Raw genomic sequence first — 17,067 nt, 5'->3', positions numbered from 1 at the left:
ATTGTTATTTATTCCTTGTGAAGGAAAATTGTTGATTTTTTAAAGTTAACTATTGCGACTACAATTTTTTTTATCTCCAAGAAATTACGAATTTTAAATTTTGGAGTGGGCAGGTCTGCATATGTCGACTTCTATCGAAGAGGATTTTATTTAACTCACTCAATCCTATCTCCTACCTCGTTATTTGGATGTAGTTACTCTAACTCCACCATTATTTACAATTTTACAAACATTATACCGTCATACGGTGGTACTTGGGCCACTGTTCTTGAAAAAGATTACTGCTCCAAAAGCTTTTTTTTTTTTCTTTTTTTTTTTTAATTTTATAAATGAGTAAAAACATTACTAAAATGTTAGATTTCAAATAAAAAAAATTTTTTTTTTAATTTTTTGATGCACTAATAATTTATAAGAAAGTGGGCCCAAGTAACCCCATATTGCGGTACATATTATTAGAGTTAGAGCTACTATTTTAAAATCTTTGTGTGGTAGAAAACTATGTACATGCCAATTTTCTTTTGGATTGAGCAACTGAGTGTATTCTTATTTTCAAGTATGAAAAAGCTCTAGTAGGAGGATGCATTGAGAGGGGAGAGGGGAGCGGGTGGTTGGATGGGAGCATCACCCTTGAATCATATACCTATGATGTTCGCATGGGTGTACGATCCGATAGTGATGTCGTTTCTTCTTCTCTTTACTAGCCTATCCTGCTTCTTTGGTTTGTGATTGTATTTTTGACAGGGGATATTTTTTTTCCTGTAAATCCTCTGCCTGTTTGTTCTTGGTTATTTATAATTTAGCTTATGATATCTTTAGGTTATGATTTTGATTGACATTTGTACTATTTTTGTTAGATTGCTTGTTTTTTTGTTTCAGCGGTCTCTCATATAACCTCAATTGTGTTGGAAGAGACCTAAAGCAACAAACAAACAAAAAAGGGGAGAGGGGTAGGGTTGGGTGACATAAGTAGGTATCTATTTGATAGGCCTTAACTTACCATATTATAATTATATCTTTTTTAAATTTAAAGGATAGGAATAAATGATATATATATATATATATATATATATATATATATATATATATATATATATATATATATATATATATATATATATATATATATATATATATATATACACCTTTACCGGGATTCCACTGTATCATTAAGTGCTAGTCAAACAACAATGGTGACTGTGATGAGTAAGTAAAACACCGGTGTGAGCATTAATATGTCGTATGCAAAATAAATTTGTTATTATTATTATTAATGATATTGATATTATATTATGTTTGTTTAAAATCTGATTTGAAACTCGCCCTAAGCTTAATCGTTAAGTGGAGCTTAGAATCATTGAACTCAGATCAGACAAGACTTTCCCCTCAATGAGGAAAATAGATTTCAATCTTTATTTTTAATTTTATTTTTCAAATAATAAAAATAGGTAGCGACATCCTCCATTCAATGAAATCTCAGATGTAAGGATAATTGGCACACAGTCTCAATATTTCACTGTATAAATGTATGAAAAGAATTTAGCTCAGAAATACAAATAATTTTATCAAGAGACCCCAGAGCGCTCAGTATTGAGGGGCATTGATGGGTGTTATAAGTGTTCATCATTATTGTTTATTATAATTGTTATTGTTATAATTATTATTATTATTATTATTATTATTATTATTATTATTATTATTATTATTATTATTATTATTATTACTATTATTATTATTATTATTATTATTATTGTTATTATTATTGTTATTATTATTATTATTATTATTATTATTATTATTATTATTATTATTATTATTATTATTATTACTATTATTATTATTACTATTATTATTATTACTATTATTATTATTATTGTTATTATTATTACTATTATTATTATTATTGTTATTATTATTATTATTATTATTATTATTATTATTATTATTATTACTATTACTATTATTATTATTATTACTATTATTATTATTACTATTATTATTATTATTATTATTATTATTATTATTATTATTATTATTATTATACTATTATTATTATTATTATTATTCATATTTTTATACCACAACTGACTGATCTATATTGTGATTGTATTGTTTTAAATGTGTAATTTGATTTATTGCGACTGTTTTTCTTTTCAATGGGTTTTCTTGTGTCTAGTATTTTTTCACCACGGTACTTTTTCTTGCACTGGGCACAAAAATTCTGATTTCTCCATCCATCATCTTAATATCTTTCCCGGCGCTTAGATGATTCACATGTCAAAGGCGCCTTTGAATTCTTTTTCATGTCTGAATGCAACAAGTAAGATTTATCTATTTTTTATACATTTATAATATCTTATCTTCTTTCACACGTACCTGTTCCAGTCGATCTTACTTGCACCCCAATCCCCAAAGAAACTAGATAGAGCAATCAATATTTTATGATGAAAATGTTGTGATTGTGAATGAATTATTTTCTTCACTACGTGTAATTTATAAATTATTTTTCGTGTTTGCAAAATTGTGGTTTGTTGATTAAAAGTAGATCTGACATTTTAAAACTTGATTTATTTTCATTGTCTTGTCTGTTATATTTACAATACTATATTCGATGAAGATAAAGTAAAATACCAAGGTTACATTATAATGGTAACTTGAGATAAATTTCTTTCTAAGTGAGGGGTAATGATGGATGTCAACCCCAATGTTGGTGGATTCTGTTGTATTGGTCCACTCCTGTATCTCGTATATCCCTCTTAATCATTAAATAACATTTTATAATCTCATTTTGCCGCTGGGATAAGACTCTTTGACGACAAGAGACCAGTTGAATGGATGTTTCTTTGTGGTTGTGCTATAATGCTTGTGTATTTTGTAATCCTGGTTGGGGTCTTTGACCTCCCATGGTCACGCTGTGTCTTCTATTCCCTTATATATGTTTTCTGTCTTTGTCTTGGAATGAGATTACTTAGTTTTGTTTTAGTACTGGCCGGAGTCCTTGACTTGGAGGTTAACAGTAGTCAAATGTATAGTCACAGTTTTGGGAGATGATATTTTTTCCTTGTAAATCATCTCTCTGTTATGTACTGTTACATTTTTTTTATTTTGATATAAAATTATATTGGTTTGTAAACATTTGAGTGCATTCATCTTAATGGGAACCTGTGTTTGTGTCTGGAGGAGACTTTTAGGTGATCGCAAACTAACTACAACTGATAATGTGTTCTTGGAATCTACATGTTCCCTATTTGAACCAATACCCCTTTTGTCTTACTTTTTCTCGTGTGCGTTCAAATTGTAAATCGAGAATCTTTGACTATCCCATTTTCTTCATTTTTTACTGGCGCTGAAATGACCCAAATGTGCCGCGAACGCTGTAGAACTCTTAAAGACAAAAAACAAAACAAAAACAACAAATTTTGTAATCATTTTGATTGTGTTTCTTTTAGTGAGGATCGTGGGCCCGGGTTTGTGTTTTTGTCTTAAGACTTAGACTATTTAGACAGATAGATTGTTTTGTACTTCTGTTTGCGTTTTGATTTTCTTTCTTTTGTCTTTCTTTATCTTGTGTGCTCTTAAATGCAGATCTGCAATCTTTTGATCATCCCATAATTTGAAAAAAATATTTTAGTGGCGCTTAAATGGCATAAATTGTCTCCTGTTCCATAAAAAAAAAATAGATTGTTTTTGGCAGGCGTTTCCTCCCTGAGAGAAAAGCTGTCGTTAAAATGTTTGTTTATGTGTATGAGCGCGCGCGTGTGTGCTTTTGTGTTGTGCATTTTGGCGCCCTTTCAACAAATTTGCCCTATCCAAAAACTTAACATTAGGGCTAGACTGTTTGCTATTTTATGTCACTAAGTTACTGACCAAACTTAACTTTGCCTTAGTTTTGTTACAGACAAGACAAGAGCGCACTACCGCCGTGACCATCCCAATCCCATCGTCCTCCTTGCTGAAAGCGATGCTAACTCCTAAAAACAAAACCCATAACACCCTCCCCCCTCCAATAAAACCAACGAAAAGAAACAAAACAAAGCTACGATACTGTATTATGATATATCAACTTACTTTTTCTAAGATGCGTTTTTCCCAAGAGCTTCTCAAAAACAATATACCCGGAATTAAAAGACACTAAAACCGAATGGTTCTAGATAGATTTATTACTGAGGGGTTAATTAATTTTTTTTTTTAAAGAAAAGAATTAGCACATCTTCACATTTAGACGTCATAGCCTATTCTATTTTGAAACCATTTGCGCTTCTAAAAGTTTGGAACCGACGTGAACATATTTGCAGGTCTGATACCCGGACGCAATACTGGGCTCGTTTTAACATTGGTGGAGCATAATATTTTGCGATGGTTTGAGAATATTACAACAATAACAGTATGGATTAGCAGATCTGCAAATAATTACACGTCGGTTGAGATTTATCATTACCCATGATATAGAGGGGTATTACATAATTAATCGACATTATTACCATTTAATCTTAGATAGAGAAACCGATAGCATACTACTCAATTCAAAATATCCTGGAATACATAGATATTTAAAAATACGCGACAGTTCTTGTTTTGTCGAATTATCTCGTAACATTTCATAAGTTGTTTCCCTTACACCAATAAATTGCTTAAACGGTAAGGCTCCTCCCGACTTTCATAAAAGATCGTTTAATATTTTAAAACAGAGGGGCAGGACGTATTTGTATTTATTTACAAGAAAGAAGCTTCTTATAGTGAAAAATAAAAATGTCGGGTGCACTCATAGTTTAGTGCCAGGTGAAATAATCTTTAACCAGTTAACTGCCATGCTCTGTGAAAACTCGTATTAAAATTTTGGCCAGAAAACTCGTCCTTCAAATATTAATCGATTTAAATAACCTTCGTCTTGGCAAAAACTCTCAAAACGTGTTTGCCAAGATGAGGGTCATTTAAATCAATCAATATTTGAAGGACGGGTTTTCTGGCCAAATTTTTAAATACGTGTTTTTACAGAGCATGGCAGTTCACCGGTTAATCGTATCATGGCATGATAATCACGTTCGTTACATTTTATGACCTACTCTGTTAGATCCTCCTGATCACAATCATCATAATTCAAACAGCCAGTTACCCGAGATCCACAAAATACCCTCCCCATGCCTTGTCATTAATACTAGTGGTTGCGTGACATGGAAGTGAAAGATTGGGGCTAGTTTTTTTGTTTTTGTTTTTAATTTTTGTTCTTTTGTCCTCCCATAGTGGGCGGGGGGTTCTTGCTGTGTCATTTATCCCCCGTATTCTGTTTTCCAACTTGCTTTTTGACGTTGAGATTACTTGGTTTTGTCCTGGGTCTCGTTTTAGTTTTTGGCTTTGAGGAGAGAAACAGTCAAATGTCTATTTAATAGTTTTGGGAAATGATATGCTTTTCCCCCTAGTAAAAAAAAATGATCTCTCTGTTATGTACTATTCTACATTTTATTTTGAACATATGATTTGTAAATACTTATTTGAGTGTATTCCTCTTTGTGGGATCTTGTGCTTATGTCTGCATGAAACTTTTAGGTGATCTCAAACTAAGTACATTGATAGTGTGCTTTTGGAGTTCTCTTTTGAACCGGTCCCCAGAAGACAACAGAGAATAAAAAACTTCGCGGCGGCGAACATGTATTGTTATTATCAATATAAATGCCTGCTCCACTCACTTTTCTGAATTACATTTGATCATGTCGTGATTGGTGTCTCGGTTGGACGAAAACATGAATATAGAGAGAATGAAGTTGACGCCAAACACACAAATAAGTCAGGCCCAGTTAGTGAGTATTTCTCACAATATTTTGAAACACTGATATAAAGGAATTGCCCCACAAAACCTGACGACACGATGCATCTTGTTCAATCATCTGTGTTAAAATTGTGAGTGATGCTCAGGATCTACGGGCTGTTTACTCCGGGTGATAGGCAAGCACTGAAGGTGACTTTGGGTCTTCGGTTCTCGGTCAGCGGTTGATTTCAGGGCCAAAACACTTTATTTTAAAATTTCGAGTAAAAAATAAAACAACTCAAATGTTTATTCGACTATCTAGATATCTAGATTTAATAAAATATACGATAACTGACGTAATTTTCAAAAGTGTATGCGCTGTATGTTGATTGTAGAACTGAAGGCTTTTCTATAAGATAATAGTTAAAAAGAATCCAGTCAATATCTTGACAGGCAGAGACAGCAACATGAGGTCACAGAGGAACCATCAATTGAGACAATAAAGTCAATCTTTCCTACCTGATTTACTCCGACACGATACTGGATCGAGACATTGATATTCAAATAACTAGCCAAGCGTTGTTCTTAAATTTGACCTAAAAGACATAGACAAAATTCCATTTTCCCCCCTTCTAATTCTCACGAAAAGCTTTGACATTTCGAATAATGTATAGACATGATAATTACAAGGGGATTAGGGTCATCCTGTGATTTCCTTAAAGTTTAACTATAAATCCTATCATTATTACGCATTATGATTATTATGGATTTAGGTCAGTAGAAATTCCTCCGAGAAATCAATTAAGCCTATCCTGATTTCTATAAAATAAAATGAAACGCATATTTTCATATAAAAATCAATATAATCCACCATGTTCATGGTTTCCAAACAAATTTAAGTGATGATAGAGTTTTCACCTGAACCCAACTGAACTCCGAGTTAACAACAAGTTATTACAGGATTTACCTTATATCACAAGTTTTTTCTTCAATTCTGCATTGGTTCGGTTATTATATATTCCTTTTCCACTTCAAAACTTAAAATCAATGGGAGCGATCTATATTCATGTTTTCGTCCAACCAAGTCATCAATCACATGATTTGTTGCTGTCCACCGATTGGATATTTCTTCAGAAATATAAACACGCTGCTTTGTTTATGAAAGTTGTAAACATACACATGTGTCAAGCTGAACAAAATTATGACCAATCGTGATGTTAGATATTTCAAAAGCTGTGAACACTTTTCACTATATGGGTCACTTTGAGCACATAATTCATTGTGACCAATGACCTCGGGCACATGGAAATGAAACATAGATCATGCCCATTGAAAGAAAGCGTGAGCTGAAAATGTGTATTGTTTGTTTTGATCGCAGTACCACAGTGTACTGAACCGGACAGAAAAACCTCGAACTAATGACGATGTGATGATGATGATGATGATGATGATGACGATTAGGATGATATGATGATGTTGATAATAATGGTGACGACGGCAATGACTCGCCGATGATGTAGCTATGTATGTAAAAAATAATCCTCCCCCAAAAAGTGAATTCAATACCTCAATATTAAACTGATTAACGTATTCAAAGAAAAAAAGAAAAGGTAGCTATGACAAGCCTAATAACTAGGTTTGACTGTGTTGAAATTGAGGCAATTAATTTGTTTTGCAGAAATATTGACCCATTATGACCGGTATTAGTGTAGGTTTTTTGGGAAAAAATGCATGTGATATAAGTACATATTCTAAATTCATAATACTTGTCCGTTCAAGCAAATTAGATAGTAAACGATATCTTACACTCTTGATTTTTTTGAATTCTCGACGTGTTCCCAACTGTTGCACGAGCTTGCGAGTTCGCGTTGGGAACAAAGTTCGAATTCCAAAACGCAAGAGTGTAAGACATCTCTTATTCTACCCCTCAATCGATTCCAATTTCGTCATCGAGTAAAAGACATTTTCAAAAATATTTAAATGAAACTTCTTTTTTTTTTTTAAATATAATTTTACTGAAATTTAATGTTTGATAATCTGACGTTTCAAATTATTTTTGTAAATTTGATATCATTACGCGTTACTATTTAGGAAGAGGGGTGGAATAATATTTATTTGACACCTAGGTGCACATAATGGTATTATTAGCTACCAATACACGTTTGACACTAATAGTAATGCTGCTATGTGGTCTAGTAGTATGACAGTCGCCTTCGGATCGGAAGGTCCTGGGTTCGAGTCCCGAGCGGCGCATAGTTGAGTCATTGAAGAAGACTCTTTACTCACATTCTCTCACCGTACTCAGGTGTAAAATGAGTACTTGGTCGTTATCAACGTTGTATCTGTCCGAAAAAAATAGCAATATCGCATAACAGGCGCCATGTCTCGTCCTACATGTTAAGTGTTGGTGTTAGATAGGGATCACTTGTGAAGCGCTTTGAGCACGTTAAGTAGATACTGCCCTATATAAAAGATCAATAACAAACAAAAAAAAAAACAACAAAAAAACGCGTTGTTTTGAAATTGCAATGAGCAATTAGGACGGGACATGACGCCTGTTAGACGCTATTATAATTTTTTTTCGGACAAAGACAACGCTGTTAACGGACAGGTACTCATTTTACACGGATACGGGTAGATAATGTGAGTAAATAGTTTTTTCAAGGACTCGAACCCAGGACTTTGTGATCCGAAAGCCAGTGGCATATCACAAGTCCACATAACCGCACGTTACAGATAGTACTGATTGAAATTTTATGTTTAAGTATATAAAACGTGTTGTTCTTTCTTTCTTTCCCCCCCCCCCCCTTTTTTTTTTTTTCCAGAGCTCTGCCGAAATGTCTAGATTACATATTATATTACAGGCCTCGTATCGTTGATTAAAATGGTAATACGTAATTGTACTATAATGACTATTGAATCATAAGAATGCAGTAAGAATGTGATTGAAGTAGTCATATTCTAATACAGTGGTATCAGCTTATATCGACGTCTTTATTTTTCAATTTCAAGTTGGCCAATGTAGAGAATGACTTGATTAAAACGGAAATAAGTAATTGTACTGTATTGACTATTGATCATAAGAACGAAGCAGGAATGTGATTGAAGTACTCATGCATATTCTACAGAGAAATCAGCTTATACCGAAGTCTATCTCTTATCCATTTTTAGGTTGAACTATGTAGAGAATGACTCGATGTATCCGTTAAAAATAGAAATATTCAGGATAATCCAAGTCGAAACGTGTTCATGACTAAATTATCATTTACCTGCCTTGACTTTTGTGGACTTAAATGGCCGAATCGTGACCTTTATGAACTTCAAGTACGTTTTGATTAAATACTTGTATGGGTCCTCTGCGTCAGTATTGGTAACAATGTGCATATCATGTTCCTTCATTTGGTAAACATTTTAAGTAGACAGTTTATAATGGGCATGATCTATACTAACTTTCCATGTGCTCGAGGTCATTAGTCACATTGCAAAATGTGCTCAAAGTGACCCACTTAGTGAAAAGTGTTCACAGCTTTTTAAATATCTAACATCACGATGGGTCACTTGATTCAGCTTGACACATTGGGTATGTATAACATTGTAAACAAAGCAGCGTGTACATTTGTTAAGAAATATCTAATCGTTGGACAGCAACAAATCATGTGATTGATGACCTGCTTTTACGAAAACATGAATATAGATCACTCCCATTAATGACTTCATTTTACTTGCATTGGTTCATTAGTTCGAAGGACAACATAACTAATTTGCATTCTTTTAACCCCCCCCCCCCGTTTTTCCAACTCCGCAGTCGAGATCATTAAGTCCCTATTCCCTATGACTCAAATAAAGTGATGCTGTATAGATAGGATGAAGGTGATGTCACTCAGGTCTTTGTTATTGTTTTTGCCATCCATGTTTATTAGTAATTCTCAATAAAATGTATTAACCAGACTATAAACGTTCAAGGTTACACATGTTTGTGTGTTAGTCCTTATACTTGGAAATGGCAAATTGTGATATAAAGCATTCTTGCGACATTGGTGAAGATGGCCAATAGCACGTGCATGTTGTTCTTAAATAAGTCGTGACATCGCGTAGATTAATGGATGGTATTTTACACCTGAGTACGTTGAGAGAATGTGAGTAAAGAGCTTTTCTAAGGACTTACCTATGCGTCGAGCGAGGCTCGAACCCAGGATCTTCCGATCCGAAAGCGAGGGTCAAACCACAAGACCACATAGCCGCATAAAAATGATATTTAATTTCAATAAAGGTTAATTTATAAAGTTATGTCGCTAATGACCGTATTCTCATTTTGTTTTCGGATCTCTGGGTGATATGATTCTATGTTTTAGTTGATAACAACAATGACTATAATCCGACGTGCACATAATTGCAGTTCTGATAACTGAACGCAAGTATGGGCCTGATTTAGCATTGTTGTAATGGACAATATTTTGGGTTGGTTTGAGAGTATTTTCTTTACAACAATGATCCCATAACCATTTGGGCTATTAGACCTGGGAATAAATTATATTGCTTTATTTACTTCATTTCCTTTTTATTATCAACATAAGTGCCTGTTTCACTCTATTTTCCGGATTTATGTTTTAGTTGCCATCTTGTTTAAATTATACTAGTTTTTTAATTCATGGGACGCCTTTCAAAACACGTCGATTCAAGATACTTCCACTGTATTGGATTATGATCTCAGCATGAGAGTCACGGTATGGACGAGTACAGAGGTATACATGCAGCATTTGTTAACAGGATTAACGATAATCCTCGATTACCCTTAATTCCTCACTAGATGATAATCTGCATATCAAAGGCAGGTCGCCCCGCCGATATCCACTCAATAATCTGGTCGACGACTCTAGTAGGTAGGAGTTACTATAGATTAATTAAGCAGCTTGTTGTTTGTTTTGGTTTCTGTATCAATGTAGAACTTGGCATAGAGTTGAATTAATCCTTTCAGGTATATGGCACTGGACCAAGGGCATTTGTAGAATTTCATCATCATTCTTGTATACAAATCATTAGAATATTCGATTCATGTAATATTTTCAGTCTGTCATGCTGTATCTGGTCTTTGTTATTGTTTTTTGCCATCCGCGTTTATGAGTAATTCTCACTGAACTTTATTATCCAGACTATAAAAGTTCATGGTTACACAGAGTCTATGTGTTGGTCCGTTATACTTCCGGATGGCAATGTTATGAGCTTTTTAGTCAAGCGCATACTATCTATACACTTCTTGGAACTGAGCTTTTAAGAGTATTGGATAGCAAACAGCCGGTGGGTGGCCGCGAATGACTGTCCTCTCTCCCAGGGCGGAGGAGGCCAGGGGTAGAAGGGTGTGAACAACTCTGGATAAGGGTTCTATAAGTTTTTAAGGTCTCTCTTTTAATCGGAGACTTTTTCAGCCATTGGAAAAGTAAAATAAAGAAAATGGTAAACAAAAAGTATAGTTGGAATGAAAATTTTCATCATGATCGTCATTACATTACCGAGGTCTCTAAAGCAAAATATCGGTGGTCACCAGAAAACAATCAAACGCGCCGATTTTTATTTCTTTCCTTTTTGTATATATATAATATATATATATATATATATATATATATATATATATATATATATATATATATATATATATATATATATATATATATAAAGATATATTTTCCAAATTTTCACTACAAAATATGAAAATAACTGAATGAGCGGTTTTTTAATAATATAAAATCTTGAAACCCCACCTAAACATTTTGATATTGACGAAAAGATGACGCAGTTATTGTGGCATTTGTGCGTTGTAATTCTTTAAAGAAGACACTTGTTGCTATGCCTGGGAAACTCTATGAATATCCAGTTACATATCTGTCAAAGCCATAATGAAACATTCTGCACTGTTTGAATGTTGATCAAAATAATGTTTATGGTGACATAATTCATGTTCATAAAAAATGGCAACAAAGGTTAAGATCATCGCCATTTTACTCTCATTTCCCATTTTTGTTGACTGCAAATACACTTTTTTTTTAGCATCTGCATCATCCCGACATTAAAAGAAACCCCAAACAATTTGAGGAAGGGCGTCAAATATGACCCACCGCTTCAAAACTATTTCGGGACAATTTGAAATAATGTAAAAATATATATAACTTGAAATACATCTGTATTATTGATGGGAAGGTTAATAAATATAGTTTCTTAAAGTGACAAAACTAAAAATTCACATTTCTTCTCATTTTAACTTTAAAGTTACCATATGATATCTTATTCATTTCGCCACAACACAATTTTGTGACGACAGGTCATATAACAATGTGCAAAGCATAAAAAAAATTGCTTATGCCGACTGACCGACTTCTGTTTTTAGACAAACGGAACAGGAAGTGCGTAGATAATGGATCTTAAGATGTCATACAAAAAATATCTCAAAGGTTCCAAATTTGTCTATTATAATATAAAAGACATTTTTTTCAGGGAATGTGTATACAATCTGGGGCAATTGGCGTTTATTTAGAAGTAGGTAAGCGTAGATGCATGCATTGGATAAATCATGACTAAGTAAGGTGTGTTGGTGGGTGTGGTTCTAGGAATAATCAGATTTGGCAATAATTCTTCTTCTTCTTCTTCTTCTTCTTCTTCTTCTTCTTCTTCTTCTTCTTCTTCTTCTTCTTCTTCTTCTTCTTCTTCTTCTTCTTCTTCTTCTTCTTCTTCTTCTTCTTTTGATGTCTTTCAGTGTATAATATAATAATATAATAGATTGAAATGATATAATAATATAATGATAATAAATATAATAATAATAATAAAATATAATAATAATAATAATAATAATAAAATAAAATAATAATAATAATAATAATAATAAAATATAATAATAATAATAATAATAATAATCATAATAATAATATAATAATAATATAAATAATAATAATAATAATATAAATAATAATAATAATAATAATATATATAATAATAATAATAAAATAATAATAATAATAAAATAATAATAATAATAATAATAATAATAATAAATAATAATAATAATAATAATAATAATATAATTAATAATAAATAATAATAATAATAATAATAATAAATAATAATAATAATAATAATAATAATAATAATAATAATAATAATAATAATAGTATATATATAATAATAATATATTAGAAATAATATAATAATATAATAATAATATAATAATAATATAAAGTAGTAGTAGTAGTATAGTAGTAGAATAGTAGTGAGATAGTATAGTAGTAGTAGTAGTAGTAGTAGTAGTAGTAGTAGTAGTAGTAGTAGTAGTAGTAGTAGTAGTATAGTAGTAGTAGTACAGTAGTAGTAGTAATAGTAGTAGTAGTATAGTAGTAGTAGTAAGTAGTAGTAGCAGTAGTAGTAGTAGTAGTAGTAGTAGTAGTAGTAGTAGTAGTAGTAGTAGTAGTAGTAGATGTAGTAGTAGTTGTAGTAGTTTTAGTAGTTGTTGTAGTAGTAGAAGTGTTGTGAGGTAGTAGAATAGTACATGTTACAAAGAAATGTTCGTACTTTTGGCAACAAAGCCGTCAAAACAAACGCTCGTTGAGTAAGCTGTGACGTAAATGGTACAAATCAAATCACATGCCAGCATTATACTGCCGTTCTCTGGAAAAAAACAATTCTTGAAAATTTGTCCAGCAAACTCGTCCTTCAAATATGGATAGATTGAAATGACTCTCATCTTGTCAAAAACAACTCATTCTGGGACTTCGCGAAGTCCCAATTTGAGAGTTTTGTTAAGATGAGGGTAATTTGGCCAAATTTTCAAATATTGGGTTTTCTAGAGTACGGCCAGCATACTGGTTAAGTGCCAACTATACATTTCTTCCAAGAGATGACCTAACAAGGTGGATGTCTCCACTCATTTGAAAGAGTAGTCAGAAACGACTCTGGCCAAATTCAAAATGACATTTGGCAAAAAAAAAAAAAAAAAAAAAAAAAAGAGAAAAGAATCTAACAAAAACAAACAACCGAACAATCAAACACATATATACACACACACACACACACACACACACACACACACAGAGAGAGAGAGAGAGAGAGAGAGAGAGAGAGAGAGAGAGAGAGAGAGAGAGAGAGAGAGAGAGAGAGAGAAAACAAAAAGAGAGAATAAAAACTTTAAAAACCCATAATGGAACAAAATCAAAACAAGTCACTGGAAACTTTAAAAATAAAACAAAACAAACAAAACAAAAAAATCCCCAAAAAATAACAACAAACACTGTTCTATATTTTCCGACCGTTTCTCGAATTTTCCAAACGTAGACAGTAGTCGATAAGACACGGTAATATATTATGCAATTTCGTCTGAAAAATATGCAAATATGTTGGCATGATTTAATTCACTTTTTCACTTAATTCACGTCAACTTCGAACTATCTATAGCCTGACACTGACCAACAAATGATAAAAAAGACCAGTCTTTGGCCACAAAAGAAAACAAATCGTGAGTTGTATTCAATAGTTCAACCAATGAAATGACTCACTAGGCGGTGCAAAAACCAAATAATGACGTCAAACTGCCAGTCCTTTTGGATTTCAGTGTCAGGCTATAACATAACGATGGCTACGGTGTCAGGCTATAGATAGTATGCAGATGACGTCACTCAGGCCTTTGTTATTGTTTTTGCCATCCGCGTTTGTGAGTTGTTCTCACTAAACTGCATTAACCAGACTATAAAAGTTCATGGTTACACAGAGTTTGTGTGTTGGTCCGTTATACTTCCGGATGGCAATGTTGTGAACTCCTTGGCCAAGCGCATTCTATCTATAACTTAACGATGGCTACGTTGCGACACGAGTTCTCTGTCACTGAGCTATCGAGACCCTTTTTTCATTGGCAAATCGTGTCCAATGGAAAAGTGGTTTTCCAAAACTTCTTACTCCGTTAGGGGACAGCCTGGCTCAGAGCTACGGTCTTTGCTTCGTACCCAAAAGGTACCGAGTTCGATCACCTCGCCCTATCTCAATTTGCGGCGCTGCTCTGCGGCTGACCCTTGGGTTATTCCAGTCTTCCCTTGGAATAGACTCTAGAGACAAATTTCTCATATGGGGTGAATAAAAGGAATTTTATTTTTATTTTTAAATTTTGAGGTATTCAGGATTATTTCCCCTAAAATTTCTCATTCGGTCTATTATTTTAATTTTATCATAATTAAACTTCACATTCATAAAAACCTAAGGAAATTCTGGTGCCATTTGATGCAAAATAAAGTTAACGTTTCAATTTATCTCATGGATGGAAAATCTTAAAAAGTACAACAATCGACTTGAGGAGTTTTGGAAAACCAGCCCTCAATTGTTGCATTCGTTTTAACCTAAAGTCTGACACTGCCCGAAAAATTACGTCACGTTACAAGAGTACAAGGGGATAATAACCAACAAAAAAAAAAAAAAAAAAAAAAAAGAAAAAGAAAAAAAAAGTTAAAAGTGAATTGTTAGTGGTGCCCAAAGGTTCCCATAAGCTTATATAATGTTTTTGATGAATTTGCGACTAACGTTGGTCCGTTTGACTCATAAGTTACTCCCACATTATCTTATTTTTCTCGTTTTTTTCTCTTCTCTCAAGGTACAAAATATCCTCCTCACCACACTGATTCACATACTCACGTATTATTTTAGTGCACTCGCACGCAATACGTACGCACGCACTCCTATCAGTATCCGATTCCCTCTACAAATTCCTTCAGCAACCATAAGTGGCTCAAGATGATTATCGATAATTGATCACCAATCGGCCGTTGACCGGAAGGAAGTTATGACGATTGATGCGTTGGGAGGGTTACATCACCAATCGGCCGTTGACCGGAAGGAAGTTATGACGATTGATGCGTTGGGAGGGTTACATCACCTCCTGTTTGTTTTGGTGTCTGTGTATGTGACCTTTTGACTTTCCTTCTGACCCTGCGTGACTCTAAGCGAGCGGGATAAACAATGGAAAGTACTTTTTCTTGAAAACGAAAATGAAATATAATATAGGTAGAACGAAGTTGACGTCACTCAGGTCTTTGTTACTGCTTTTTTTTTTCTTTTTCTTTCTTTTTTTTTTTGCCATCCGCGTTTATGAGTAATTCTCACTAGACTGTCTTAACCAGACTATAAACGTTCAAGGTTACACATAGTTTTGTGTGTTGGTCCGTTATACTTCCGGATGGCACAACACATTGCCATTCGTAAGTACCAACACATCAAACACTCTGTAACCTTGAACTTTTAAAGATATATGATTTTTTGATGAGCATCTTTTGTTTACATTTAGGGTCCTGGTTATATTTTTGTCAGAAAAGGATGTTTGATGGAATGGAAATTAGTATCAATTTTAGCTGAATGAAAATCGGTCATACGGGGAAATGGTCGGAACCAGCTGTTTAAAATAAACATACAAAATAAGCTCTTGCGCGTGTCTAACTTGTTTGTAAACACACACACACACAAACACACACACACCACATATATGCATACACACACAAACACGCACACACACTATTAAACAGCCACCCAAACGTATATATTATAATCAACACGTGTTTAAGTGTGTATGTGTGTGTGTGTGTGTGTGTGTGTGTGTGTGAGCGCGTGTAATCGTTCAATGAATTGCTTTCGTATAGATAGTTCGAAGATGACGTAACTCCGGTCTTTGTTATTGTTTTTTGCCATCCGCGTTCATGAGTAATGCTTTTTTGTGTGTTGGTCCGTTATACTTCCGGATGGCAATGTTATGAGCTTCTTAGCCACGCGCATACTATCTATAGATAACCAATCTTCAAAATCCGTTGAATCACTTCATGACGCATTATTTCCCCGATTGTTGTGCATTTTTCTTTTGAATACGTAATTCGAATGCAGAATCTTAATTAAACCCAAATGAACACCAGAAAAAAAAAAAAAGAATTAAAGTACGATCTCACGAATATCGTACATATTATCCGTGTCATGAACTCATATTCAATGTCGCCATGACAACGTAATGTTGCTACAACAGTATCTAATATGTATTCAAATCCACGTCTAGTATGACAGGTTAAATGGAGTTTGCTCCATGGTTGCTTCAAGTAAATGATTATCGCACCTCTTTTCGCTTTCTATATAAAGAAGATTGAAATATTTATTAGGCTAAGCTCAACATTTCTATACCTGAGGCAAAGGCACAATAATTATATGGAAGTGGTTATTCAGTATCAGATACTGAATAGTGCTTTGCCACTATTCAGTATCCATAAGGAACTCTTTTATTATAGAGAGAGTGAAAAGTGCGACAATCTCAGTTGAATGTAAAT

General features: G+C 33.3%; 1 long non-coding RNA gene across 2 annotated transcripts; it reads left to right on the top strand.

Moving 5' to 3' along the window:
* Positions 1-12,148: 12,148 nt before the first annotated feature.
* LOC144971957 (uncharacterized) lies at positions 12,149-16,288 on the top strand. Of its 2 annotated transcripts, none has more exons than XR_013645208.1 (2): positions 12,149-12,268; positions 15,360-16,288. It is a non-coding gene; the product is annotated as an uncharacterized LOC144971957 (long non-coding RNA). The 2 variants fall into 2 exon arrangements; XR_013645209.1 differs by having other exon boundaries at positions 12,151-12,272.
* Positions 16,289-17,067: the final 779 nt, after the last annotated feature.

The sequence above is a fragment of the Berghia stephanieae genome, chromosome 4, assembly GCF_034508935.2.
Source record: "Berghia stephanieae isolate SIO BIC M18660-M18661 chromosome 4, UCSD_Bste_1.3, whole genome shotgun sequence".
Taxonomy (NCBI): Eukaryota; Metazoa; Mollusca; class Gastropoda; order Nudibranchia; family Aeolidiidae; genus Berghia; species Berghia stephanieae.
Note: the sequence above shows the minus strand (reverse complement) of the source record. Positions and strands in the feature narration are given on the sequence as shown.